Genomic DNA, 13697 nt, shown 5'->3' on the forward strand with positions numbered 1-13697 from the left:
ACATTATTTCACCCAAATACTGTAGATCAGCTGGGCTGCCAGGCAACTGGTATTGTTTAAAAGGTAAAACAATATGGCAGCCACCATATTCTTCTCACTACAGTTGTCCTTTAAAGAGAGACTGAAGCGAACAAAAATTACTATTTTTACCTTCTAGTTCGCTTCACTACTCTCATTAGATGTAAACCGCTGCATCCCTGCTGCAAAACGAGGGCTTTAGACCCCCCAAATCCCGGGGGGGGGGGGGGGGGGATTCGGCCGGCGCTTCCTGAAAGAGGCAGAGCTTTCAGCTGCAGCTGCAGCTCTGCCTCTACTGATGGCAATTGCTGCGGATCGCCGCCTCTCCCAGCCCCTCTCACTTTTCCTTCACAGGGAGGAGCGGGGAGAGGCGGAGATCCGCACGGCGATTGACATCAGGAGAGGCAGAGCTGCAGCTGAAAGCTCTGCCTCTCAGGGCAGCACAATCCACGACCAAGATGGTTGTGGATGTTTCCCCAGGGATTTGGGGGGTCTAAAGCCCTCGTTTTGTGCCGGGGATGCGGCGGTTTACATCTAATGAGACTACTGAAGCGAACTAGAAAGTAAAAACAGCAATTTTTGTTCGCTTCAGAGTTGCTTTAAAGAGACACTGAAACGAAAAAAAAATTGATATAACGAATTGGTTGTGTAGTACAGCTAAGAAATAAATCATTAGGAGCAGAGACATAAGTCTAATATTTGTTTCCAGTACAGGAAGAGTTAAGAAACTCCAGTTGTCATCTATGCAAATAGCCATTGAGCTCTAGGACTTTCAAAGTCGCAGAGAGCTCTGACTTCTGATGGTTTTTATCTCAACTGTATTGTTTTTTCTTTTGCAGAGAACAGTTCAGGACAGGTCAAAAGTTCACTGCCTGTTCTGTAAAAACATTTAGAATGCTGAGTAGTGTGTAAATTGCAAGTATTAAAGAATGATGCAATGTTATAAAAAAAAAAAGCTGTAAAACTGAAAATAAAACTATGAGAATTTTTTTTGCTACCAATGTTCTAGTAATTATCCATACTACACAACCAATTCATTCTATCTAGAGTTGGGCCGAACCTCCGATTTTAGGTTCGCGAACCTGGTTCGCGAACTTCCGCGGAAGGTTCGGTTCGCGTTAAAGTTCGCGAACCGCAATAGACTTCAATGGGGATGCGAACTTTGAAAAAAAAAAAAAATTATGCTGGCCACAAAAGTGATGGAAAAGATGTTTCAAGGGGTCTAACACCTGGAGGGGGGCATGGCGGAGTGAGATACATGCCAAAAGTCCCGGGGAAAAATCTGGATTTGACGCAAAGCAGCGTTTTAAGGGCAGAAATCACATTGAATGCTAAATGACAGGCCTAAAGTGCTTTCAAACATCTTGCATGTGTATACATCAATCAGGTAGTGTAATTAAGGTACTGCTTCACACTGACACACCAAACTCACCGTGTAACGCACCGCAAACAGCTGTTTGTGTAGTGACGGCCGTGCTGGACTGGTGCGCACCATGGCGAGAGTGCAGGTTTTGGTGGCTTTACAGCCCATATGGTCGCCTGGCTGATGTAGCTGAATGACAGAACAGTGACTGTCCAGCTGATCAAATTTGGTCTGACCACAATGAGGCAACGACCTTATTATCGTGGGTGTGCCCCCCGAGACACTCATCTAGGCGCCGGTCATTGCTTCATTGTGATACGCAAGCCCCTTCACCACGGCAAGGTAATGATCACGAAGGGGAATGGGCGCATGTACATGCCTTTTCTTTTGTTGTTGCAGCTGCCCGCAGTGCAGCCAGAAAAATTAGGCAGTCATGTACACGCACCAGAAAAATTATTACAGCGGCCGCTGCTAGCAGCGGCCTAAAAAGTTCAGCAATCCGCCTGGAGTCCCGGACCCTGTTGGTGGTGGCGGAGAAGGTAGTCAAGCGGCCTGCAGGCAGACATGCTGTGTGGAGGGACTGGGAGCGACTTAGTCTTCTTGGGGCAGGCCAGGCAGCCAGTCACACGGCGTGCAGGCAAAGATGCTGTGTGTGCAGGGACTGACTTAGTCTTGGGGCGGGCAGCAGCCCTCCGGGATCCATGCCTCATTCATTTTGATAAAGGTGAGGTACTTAACACTTTTGTGACTTAGGCGACTTCTCTTCTCTGTGACAATGCCTCCAGCTGCGCTGAAGGTCCTTTCTGACAGGACGCTTGCGGCAGGGCAGGAGAGAAGTTGGATGGCAAATTGGGACAGCTCTGGCCACAGGTCAAGCCTGCGCACCCAGTAGTTCAAGGGTTCCTCATCGCTGTTCACAGCAGTGTCTACATCCACACTTAAGGCCAGGTAGTCGGCTACCTGCCGTTCCAGGCGTTGGTGGAGGGTGGATCCGGAAGGGCTACGGCGAGGCGTTGGACTAAAGAACGTCCGCATGTCCGACATCACCATGAGATCGCTGGAGCGTCCTGTCTTTGACTGCGTGGACACGGGAGGAGGATTAGTGGCAGTGGTACCTTGCTGGCGTTGTGCCGTCATATCACCCTTAAAGGCATTGTAAAGCATAGTTGACAGCTGGTTCTGCATGTGCTGCATCCTTTCCACCTTCCGGTGAGTTGGTAACAGGTCCGCCACTTTGTGCCTGTACCGAGGGTCTAGTAGTGTGGCCACCCAGTACAGGTCATTCCCCTTGAGGTTTTTTATACGGGGGTCCCTCAACAGGCAGGACAGCATAAAAGACGACATCTGCACAAAGTCGGATCCAGTACCCTCCATCTCCTCTTGCTCTTCCTCAGTGACGTCAGGTAAGTCAACCTCCTCCCCCCAGCCGCGAACAATACCACGGGAAGGTTGAGCAGCACAAGCCCCTTGCGATGCCTGCTGAGGTTGTTCTCCTGCCGCTGTCCCCTCCTCCTCCTCCTCCTCCTCCTCCCCCAAAGAAACACCTTGCTCATCATCCTCTGAGTCTGACTCGTCTTCTGCACACGACTTCTCTTCTTCCTCCTCCTCCCCCCTCTGTGCTGCCGCAGGTATTGAGGAAACAGCTGGGTCTGATGAAAATTGGTCCCATGCTTGTTCCTGCCGTAACGGTTCCTGGTCACGCTCATTCACAGCTTCATCCGCCACTCTACGCACAGCACGCTCCAAGAAGTAAGCGTAGGGAATTAAGTCGCTGATGGTGCCCTCACTGCGGCTCACCAGGTTGGTCACCTCCTCAAACGGCCGCATGAGCCTGCATGCATTTTCCATCAGTGTCCAGTTGTCGGGCCAAAACATCCCCATCTTCCCAGACTGTTTCATTCTACTGTAGTTGTAGAGGTAGTGGATCACGGCTTTCTTCTGTTCTAGCAGGCGGGAGAACATGAGCAGGGTCGAGTTCCAGCGAGTCGGGCTATCGCAAATGAGGCGTCTCACCGGCATGTTGTTTTTGCGCTGAATTTCCGCAAAGCGTGCCATGGCTGTGTAAGACCGCCTCAAATGCCCACAGAACTTCCTGGCCTGCTTCAGGACATTCGCTAAGCCAGGGTACTTTGCCACAAATCTTTGAACCACTAGATTCATGACATGTGCCATGCAGGGTATGTGTGTCAGCTTCCCCATATGCAAAGCGGCAAGCAGATTGCTGCCGTTGTCGCACACCACGTTGCCTATCTCCAGGTGGTGCGGGGTCAGCCACTCATCCACCTGTTTCTTAAGAGCAGCCAGGAGAGCTGCTCCAGTGTGACTCTCCGCTTTGAGACAAGACATGTCTAAGATGGCGTGACACCGTCTTACCTGGCATGCAGCATAGGCCCTGCGGAGCTGGGGCTGTGTAGCTGGAGAGGAGAACTGCCACTCAGCCAAGGAGGAGGAGGACAGCGAAGAGCATGTAGCAGGAGGAGAGGAGGTGGCAGGAGGCCTGCCTGCAAGCCGTGGAGGTGTCACAATTTGGTCCGCTGCGCCCTGCTTGCCATCGTTCACCACCAGGTTCACCCAATGGGCTGTGTAGGTAATGTAGCGGCCCTGCCCGTGCTTGGCAGACCAGGCATCCGTGGTCAGGTGTACCCTTGACCCAATGCTCTTCGCAAGAGATGACACCACTTGCCTCTCAACTTCACGGTGCAGTTGGGGTATGGCCTTTCTCGAAAAATAAGTGCGGCCTGGCATCTTCCACTGCGGTGTTCCGATGGCCACAAATTTACGGAAGGCCTCAGAGTCCACCAGCCGGTATGGTAACAGCTGCCGAGCTAACAGTTCCGCCACGCCAGCTGTCAGACGCCGGGCAAGGGGGTGACTGGCCGAAATTGGCTTCTTCCGCTCAAACATTTCCTTCACGGACACCTGACTGCTGCTGTGGGCAGAGGAGCAGGAACCGCTCAAGGGCAGAGGCGGAGTGGAGGAGGGTGCCTGTGAAGGTGGAAGGGAGAAAGCGGCAGAAGCAGATAATGCACCTGATGGAGGAGGAAGAGGAGAAGGAGGGTGGCTTTGCTTTTGTGTGCTGCTGCTGCTTTTGCTCAGGTGGCCATCCTATTGCTGTTTGTGCCTTTTCTCCAGGTGCCTTCGTAAGGCACTTGTCCCTACGTGAGTGTTGGCCTTACCACGGCTCAATTTTTGTTGGCAGAGCGAACAGATGGCTTTGGTCCGATCTGAGGCACACACATTAAAAAATTTCCACACCGCTGAGCCACCCTGGGATGTGGGCACTATGGGGACCTCAGCAGCTGATGCTGAAGGGCAAGTTGGCTGGCTGTACATAGGTGGCGATACATGGTGCCGGACTCTGCCACCAGCTGTTTCTGACGAAGAGCTGCCCCAGCTTCTTTCAGCAACTTCTCTCCTCCTACTACTCTCTGACTCCCCCTCTGAACTGTCCCCCTCTTCATCTCCTCTATTGGGAACATACAGAGGATCCCTATCATCGTCATCATCGTAATCATCCTGCCCAGCTTCGCTTGCCTCAGACAAATCCAAACATGCACCATCAGTAGGTCCTTCATCCTCCTTACACGTTACATCCATAGTGTTGCCGGGTAACTCAAATATATAAGCTGGTGAAAATTCATCTGGCTGTAACAACAATGGCTGTGCATCAGTGATTTCAACACTAAATAATTCTTGCGAAGTATCAAATGCAGCGGAAGTGGTGCTAGTAGTAGCGCTGGTGGCTGAGCAAGATGAGGTGTTCTGTGTCGCTAAGTACTCAACCACGTCCTGACAATCTTGGGAGGTGATGGGACGTGCCTTCTTCCGAGCACTGTACTGTGGGCCAGGTCCACACGAAATTACATTTACACGACCTTGCGCAGACCTGCCGGGTGGCCTTCCTCTGGCTCTGGCACTACCTCTTCCTCTACCTGTTTTGTCCATATCGGGTATGCACGGAGTGGTATATCACACTGCGTGCACTCACGTAGGTAGGTGGGTTCACTTAACTGCACAGGTATGCGCACTGATGCGGTGGGTTCACTGAACAGGTATGCAGTGGCAGGTTCACTGAACACAACAGGTATGCAGTGGCAGGTTCACTGAACACAACAGGTATGCAGTGGCGGGTTCACTGAACAGGTATACAGTGGCGGGTTCACTGAACAGAACAGGTATGCAGTGGCGGGTTCACTAAACAGAACAGGTATACAGTGGCGGGTTCACTAAACAGAACAGGTATACAGTGGCGGGTTCACAGAACAGGTATGCAGTGGCAGGTTCACTGAACACAACAGGTATGCAGTGGCAGGTTCACTGAACACAACAGGTATGCAGTGGCGGGTTCACTGAACAGGTATACAGTGGCGGGTTCACTAAACAGAACAGGTATACAGTGGCGGGTTCACTAAACAGAACAGGTATACAGTGGCGGGTTCACAGAACAGGTATGCAGTGGCAGGTTCACTGAACACAACAGGTATGCAGTGGCGGGTTCACTGAACAGGTATACAGTGGCGGGTCCACTGAACAGAACAGGTATGCAGTGGCGTGTTCACTGAACAGGTATACAGTGGCGGGTTCACTGAACAGAACAAGTATGCAGTGGCGGGTTCACTAAACAGAACAGGTATACAGTGGCGGGTTCACAGAACAGGTATGCAGTGGCAGGTTCACTGAACACAACAGGTATGCAGTGGCAGGTTCACTGAACACAACAGGTATGCAGTGGCGGGTTCACTGAACAGGTATACAGTGGCGGGTCCACTGAACAGAACAGGTATGCAGTGGCGGGTTCACTGAACAGGTATACAGTGGCGGGTTCACTGAACAGAACAGGTATGCAGTGGCGGGTTCACTAAACAGAACAGGTATACAGTGGCGGGTTCACAGAACAGGTATGCAGTGGCAGGTTCACTGAACACAACAGGTATGCAGTGGCAGGTTCACTGAACACAACAGGTATGCAGTGGCGGGTTCACTGAACAGGTATACAGTGGCGGGTTCACTAAACAGAACAGGTATACAGTGGCGGGTTCACTGAACAGGTATACAGTGGCGGGTTCACTAAACAGAACAGGTATACAGTGGCGGGTTCACAGAACAGGTATGCAGTGGCAGGTTCACTGAACACAACAGGTATGCAGTGGCGGGTTCACTGAACAGGTATACAGTGGCGGGTCCACTGAACAGAACAGGTATGCCACCAGCTGTTTCTGACGAAGAGCTGCCCCAGCTTCTTTCAGCAACTTCTCTCCTCCTACTACTCTCTGACTCCCCCTCTGAACTGTCCCCCTCTTCATCTCCTCTATTGGGAACATACAGAGGATCCCTATCATCGTCATCATCGTAATCATCCTGCCCAGCTTCGCTTGCCTCAGACAAATCCAAACATGCACCATCAGTAGGTCCTTCATCCTCCTTACACGTTACATCCATAGTGTTGCCGGGTAACTCAAATATATAAGCTGGCGAAAATTCATCTGGCTGTAACAACAATGGCTGTGCATCAGTGATTTCAACACTAAATAATTCTTGCGAAGTATCAAATGCAGCGGAAGTGGTGCTAGTAGTAGCGCTGGTGGCTGAGCAAGATGAGGTGTTCTGTGTCGCTAAGTACTCAACCACGTCCTGACAATCTTGGGAGGTGATGGGACGTGCCTTCTTCCGAGCACTGTACTGTGGGCCAGGTCCACACGAAATTACATTTACACGACCTTGCGCAGACCTGCCGGGTGGCCTTCCTCTGGCTCTGGCACTACCTCTTCCTCTACCTGTTTTGTCCATATCGGGTATGCACGGAGTGGTATATCACACTGCGTGCACTCACGTAGGTAGGTGGGTTCACTTAACTGCACAGGTATGCGCACTGATGCGGTGGGTTCACTGAACAGGCATGCAGTGGCAGGTTCACTGAACACAACAGGTATGCAGTGGCAGGTTCACTGAACACAACAGGTATGCAGTGGCGGGTTCACTGAACAGGTATACAGTGGCGGATTCACTGAACAGAACAGGTATGCAGTGGCGGGTTCACTAAACAGAACAGGTATACAGTGGCGGGTTCACTAAACAGAACAGGTATACAGTGGCGGGTTCACAGAACAGGTATGCAGTGGCAGGTTCACTGAACACAACAGGTATGCAGTGGCAGGTTCACTGAACACAACAGGTATGCAGTGGCGGGTTCACTGAACAGGTATACAGTGGCGGGTTCACTAAACAGAACAGGTATACAGTGGCGGGTTCACTAAACAGAACAGGTATACAGTGGCGGGTTCACAGAACAGGTATGCAGTGGCAGGTTCACTGAACACAACAGGTATGCAGTGGCGGGTTCACTGAACAGGTATACAGTGGCGGGTCCACTGAACAGAACAGGTATGCAGTGGCGTGTTCACTGAACAGGTATACAGTGGCGGGTTCACTGAACAGAACAAGTATGCAGTGGCGGGTTCACTAAACAGAACAGGTATACAGTGGCGGGTTCACAGAACAGGTATGCAGTGGCAGGTTCACTGAACACAACAGGTATGCAGTGGCAGGTTCACTGAACACAACAGGTATGCAGTGGCGGGTTCACTGAACAGGTATACAGTGGCGGGTCCACTGAACAGAACAGGTATGCAGTGGCGGGTTCACTGAACAGGTATACAGTGGCGGGTTCACTGAACAGAACAGGTATGCAGTGGCGGGTTCACTAAACAGAACAGGTATACAGTGGCGGGTTCACAGAACAGGTATGCAGTGGCAGGTTCACTGAACACAACAGGTATGCAGTGGCAGGTTCACTGAACACAACAGGTATGCAGTGGCGGGTTCACTGAACAGGTATACAGTGGCGGGTTCACTAAACAGAACAGGTATACAGTGGCGGGTTCACTGAACAGGTATACAGTGGCGGGTTCACTAAACAGAACAGGTATACAGTGGCGGGTTCACAGAACAGGTATGCAGTGGCAGGTTCACTGAACACAACAGGTATGCAGTGGCGGGTTCACTGAACAGGTATACAGTGGCGGGTCCACTGAACAGAACAGGTATGCCACCAGCTGTTTCTGACGAAGAGCTGCCCCAGCTTCTTTCAGCAACTTCTCTCCTCCTACTACTCTCTGACTCCCCCTCTGAACTGTCCCCCTCTTCATCTCCTCTATTGGGAACATACAGAGGATCCCTATCATCGTCATCATCGTAATCATCCTGCCCAGCTTCGCTTGCCTCAGACAAATCCAAACATGCACCATCAGTAGGTCCTTCATCCTCCTTACACGTTACATCCATAGTGTTGCCGGGTAACTCAAATATATAAGCTGGCGAAAATTCATCTGGCTGTAACAACAATGGCTGTGCATCAGTGATTTCAACACTAAATAATTCTTGCGAAGTATCAAATGCAGCGGAAGTGGTGCTAGTAGTAGCGCTGGTGGCTGAGCAAGATGAGGTGTTCTGTGTCGCTAAATACTCAACCACGTCCTGACAATCTTGGGAGGTGATGGGACGTGCCTTCTTCCGAGCACTGTACTGTGGGCCAGGTCCACACGAAATTACATTTACACGACCTTGCACAGACCTGCCGGGTGGCCTTCCTCTGGCTCTGGCACTACCTCTTCCTCTACCTGTTTTGTCCATATCGGGTATGCACGGAGTGGTATATCACACTGCGTGCACTCACGTAGGTAGGTGGGTTCACTTAACTGCACAGGTATGCGCACTGATGCGGTGGGTTCACTGAACAGGTATGCAGTGGCAGGTTCACTGAACACAACAGGTATGCAGTGGCAGGTTCACTGAACACAACAGGTATGCAGTGGCGGGTTCACTGAACAGGTATACAGTGGCGGGTTCACTGAACAGAACAGGTATGCAGTGGCGGGTTCACTAAACAGAACAGGTATACAGTGGCGGGTTCACTAAACAGAACAGGTATACAGTGGCGGGTTCACAGAACAGGTATGCAGTGGCAGGTTCACTGAACACAACAGGTATGCAGTGGTGGGTTCACTGAACACAACAGGTATGCAGTGGCGGGTTCACTGAACAGGTATACAGTGGCGGGTTCACTAAACAGAACAGGTATACAGTGGCGGGTTCACTAAACAGAACAGGTATACAGTGGCGGGTTCACAGAACAGGTATGCAGTGGCAGGTTCACTGAACACAACAGGTATGCAGTGGCGGGTCCACTGAACAGAACAGGTATGCAGTGGCGTGTTCACTGAACAGGTATACAGTGGCGGGTTCACTGAACAGAACAAGTATGCAGTGGCGGGTTCACTAAACAGAACAGGTATACAGTGGCGGGTTCACAGAACAGGTATGCAGTGGCAGGTTCACTGAACACAACAGGTATGCAGTGGCAGGTTCACTGAACACAACAGGTATGCAGTGGCGGGTTCACTGAACAGGTATACAGTGGCGGGTCCACTGAACAGAACAGGTATGCAGTGGCGGGTTCACTGAACAGGTATACAGTGGCGGGTTCACTGAACAGAACAGGTATGCAGTGGCGGGTTCACTAAACAGAACAGGTATACAGTGGCGGGTTCACAGAACAGGTATGCAGTGGCAGGTTCACTGAACACAACAGGTATGCAGTGGCAGGTTCACTGAACACAACAGGTATGCAGTGGCGGGTTCACTGAACAGGTATACAGTGGCGGGTTCACTAAACAGAACAGGTATACAGTGGCGGGTTCACTGAACAGGTATACAGTGGCGGGTTCACTAAACAGAACAGGTATACAGTGGCGGGTTCACAGAACAGGTATGCAGTGGCAGGTTCACTGAACACAACAGGTATGCAGTGGCGGGTTCACTGAACAGGTATACAGTGGCGGGTCCACTGAACAGAACAGGTATGCAGTGGCGGGTTCACTGAACAGGTATACAGTGGCGGGTCCACTGAACAGAACAGGTATGCAGTGGCGGGTTCACTAAACAGAACAGGTATACAGTGGCGGGTTCACTAAACAGAACAGGTATACAGTGGCGGGTTCACAGAACAGGTATGCAGTGGCAGGATCACTGAACACAACTGGTATGCAGTGGCGGGTTCACTGAACAGGTATACAGTGGCGGATCCACTGAACAGAACAGGTATGCAGTGGCGGGTTCACTAAACAGAACAGGTATACAGTGGCGGGTTCACTAAACAGAACAGGTATACAGTGGTGGGTTCACAGAACAGGTATGCAGTGGCAGGTTCACTGAACACAACAGGTATGCAGTGGCGGGTTCACTGAACAGGTATACAGTGGCGGGTCCACTGAACAGAACAGGTATGCAGTGGCGGGTTCACTGAACAGGTATACAGTGGCGGGTCCACTGAACAGAACAGGTATGCAGTGGCGGGTTCACTAAACAGAACAGGTATACAGTGGCGGGTTCACTAAACAGAACAGGTATACAGTGGCGGGTTCACAGAACAGGTATGCAGTGGCAGGTTCACTGAACACAACAGGTATGCAGTGGTGGGTTCACAGAACAGGTATGCAGTGGTGGGTTCACAGCACAGGTATGCAGTGGTGGGTTCAATGAACAGGTATACAGTGGCGGGTCCACTGAACAGAACAGGTATGCAGTGGCAGGTTCACTGAACAGGTATGCAGTGGTGGGTTCACAGAACAGGTATGCAGTGGTGGGTTCACAGAACAGGTATGCAGTGGTGGGTTCACAGCACAGGTATGCAGTGGTGGGTTCAATGAACAGGTATACAGTGGCGGGTCCACTGAACAGAACAGGTATGCAGTGGCAGGTTCACTGAACAGGTATGCAGTGGTGGGTTCACAGCACAGGTATGCAGTGGTGGGTTCACAGCACAGGTATGCAGTGGTGGGTTCACAGCACAGGTATGCAGTGGTGGGTTCACAGCACAGGTATGCAGTGGTGGGTTCACAGAACAGGTATGCAGCCAGACAGGAACAAGTTAAGCCTAACTCTTTCCCTGAGAGACAGTCTGCAGCAGCTCGCCCTACTCTCACTAACGCAGGCAGCACACGAGTGACCGTAATGGCCGCCGCTGCCTGCCTTATATAAGGGGGGGTGGGGCTCCAGGGGCTAGTGTAGCCTAATTGGCTACACTGGGCCTGCTGACTGTGATGTAGAGGGTCAAAGTTGACCCTCCATGTGCATTATGGGGCGAACCGAACTTCCGCAAAGGTTCGCCTGCGGGAAGCGAACGCGAACCACTGAAGTTCGCATGGAACCGTTCGCAGGCGAACCGTTCGGCCCAACTCTAATGAACATATCGGATTCTTTTTCCAAGCAATAATTGTCTGACAAGACTTAAATCCGTTGTTACAGAATCTCCTGTCTTTTTTCACTGATCCTCTTTCTTGTTTCTTCTCAATGAAATTGTACTCTTTTACATTTTACCTCTAATGAGTAATGAATTCTTACAAACTGTATATGCTGGGATAATTCTTCTGTTGTTAAGTGCCTATCTTTTTTTTTACTTTTGTACATTTTTGAATTCCACTATATTGTAAGTAGCCCAAAAAAAAACCTGTTAGTTGATACTATATATTTTGACTATAATGATGTACGTAAATATTACCATTATCACTTCCCCATATGGTATATTATTGAAGCAACCCTGTATTGGATCCAGGGTTAGGGCTATTGTGCATGGAGTCATATGTCACTGTCTTCAACCTTTACTCAAACTTAAAGGACACCTGAAGTGACATATGACATAATAAGATGACAGAAGTACATATAGTACTAGTCCTACTAAGAAATTGTTAGAAGTGTTTATCCGTTTTCCTGTACAGCAAATGTTAAAGTGACACTAAGGCAAAAAAAAAACCAAACAAAAAAAAAATGATGCGTTCCACTCGGCGCTTACGTGACTTCAAACACTTCTTACTTCAACCCGGAAGGAGGAAGTGTTTGAAGTCACGTGAGCGCAGAGTGGAACGCATCGTGGGAGGCGCCGAGGGACGGCTGGAGAAGACGTCAGAAGGGTAAGCTTGATCCCCTGCCCAGCCCGTCTCACAGCAGTACTGGGTGTCATCCGGATAACTACTATCCGGATCACCCGAAGATGAATTTATGCCCATGCTTGCCCGCCGCTGCACAGACTTTAGATTTAAAGTGGAGGGGAGTGCAGAGAGGAGAGCCCCGAGGTGAGGGAGGTCCCTGCCGAATTGCTGCATGGCTTTCCCCTCATGCTGCATCCCCTCCAACCCCCACAAAATGGGGGGGGGGGCGCTCAGAAATTCTGCAGGGGGGCCTGGTGGGGCCTAGTTACGCCCCTGCATAGATAACTGGTTTCTTAAAGGGAAGGTTCAGGGAGGGTGGGTAAAAAATAAAAATCAAATTCCACTTACCTGGGGCTTCCTCCAGCCCGTGGCAGGCAGGAGGTGCCCTCGCCGCCGCTCCGCAGACTCCCGGTGGTCTCCGGTGGCGCGCCCGACCTGGCCAGGCCGGCTGCCAGGTCGGGCTCTTCTGCGCTCCAAGGCCCGGAACTTCTGCGTCCCACGCCGGCGCTCTGACGTCATCGGACGTCCTCCGTGCTCTACTGCGCATGCGCAGTAGTTCTGAGAGCTGTTGCATTCATGTAAAAAAAGGCACCTGGAAAAAGGGTGCGTGGGATTGCCGCTAGTAGAATATAGGTCAAATTACAGATATTCAAATACTCAGTTCTAATAAAATATCAGTAACCTTTACCAGTATTTTTCTATGCCTTAAAGAGAACCTGAACTGAAAATTAAAAGTCAAAATAAACATGCACACGTCATATTTGCCTCCTGTGTAGTCTAATCATCAGTGGTTTTCTCCTCTCCTGAGTCCTGTTTGCCCACTGTGGTCAATGGAATTTTGTCCTCCATCTTGAAAATGGCCATTATCCCATAACAGCTTCCTGGTCAGCACACTGTTAAACTGTAATATGGCCCACTTGAGCCATAGGAAACATGGATATTATCTTGTAACTGACAGCAGCTGGTATATTTCCGTTTTTGACAAAATATTGTCAGAACTGGAAGGGATCACTGGTGAGCTTCAGAGAGGAACTGACGGTGAGGTAAGTATGTAATATTAATTTGCAGCTACATCATGTGTTTATTTTAAATCATTTTACTCAGTTCAGGTTCCCTTTAACCTAACCCTACTCTCACACAACTTTACTGATGCCTAATCCTTAAAGAGAGCCCGAGATGGGATCAAAAAATGAAAAAAAAAAAAAAGTAGGTTACTTGATCTGTGGGGCTGAGCAGATCAGCTAGCCGCCAAAACCGCTGCTCCCGTGGGCTGCTATGGCCCACTTTCACTTTCGTGACCTCTGGGTCATGATGCTGCACTGAGAGATTGTGTG

At 50.5% G+C, this 13697-nt stretch overlaps 1 protein-coding gene across 1 annotated transcript in view; it reads left to right on the forward strand.

Moving 5' to 3' along the window:
* The window catches only part of LOC137527292 (trichohyalin-like), a 101703-nt gene that overhangs the window by 3026 nt on the left and 84980 nt on the right, over positions 1-13697 (forward strand). The gene's annotated exons all lie outside the window — the stretch shown is intronic.

This window comes from Hyperolius riggenbachi, chromosome 8 (genome assembly GCF_040937935.1).
Source record: "Hyperolius riggenbachi isolate aHypRig1 chromosome 8, aHypRig1.pri, whole genome shotgun sequence".
Taxonomy (NCBI): domain Eukaryota; kingdom Metazoa; phylum Chordata; class Amphibia; order Anura; family Hyperoliidae; genus Hyperolius; species Hyperolius riggenbachi.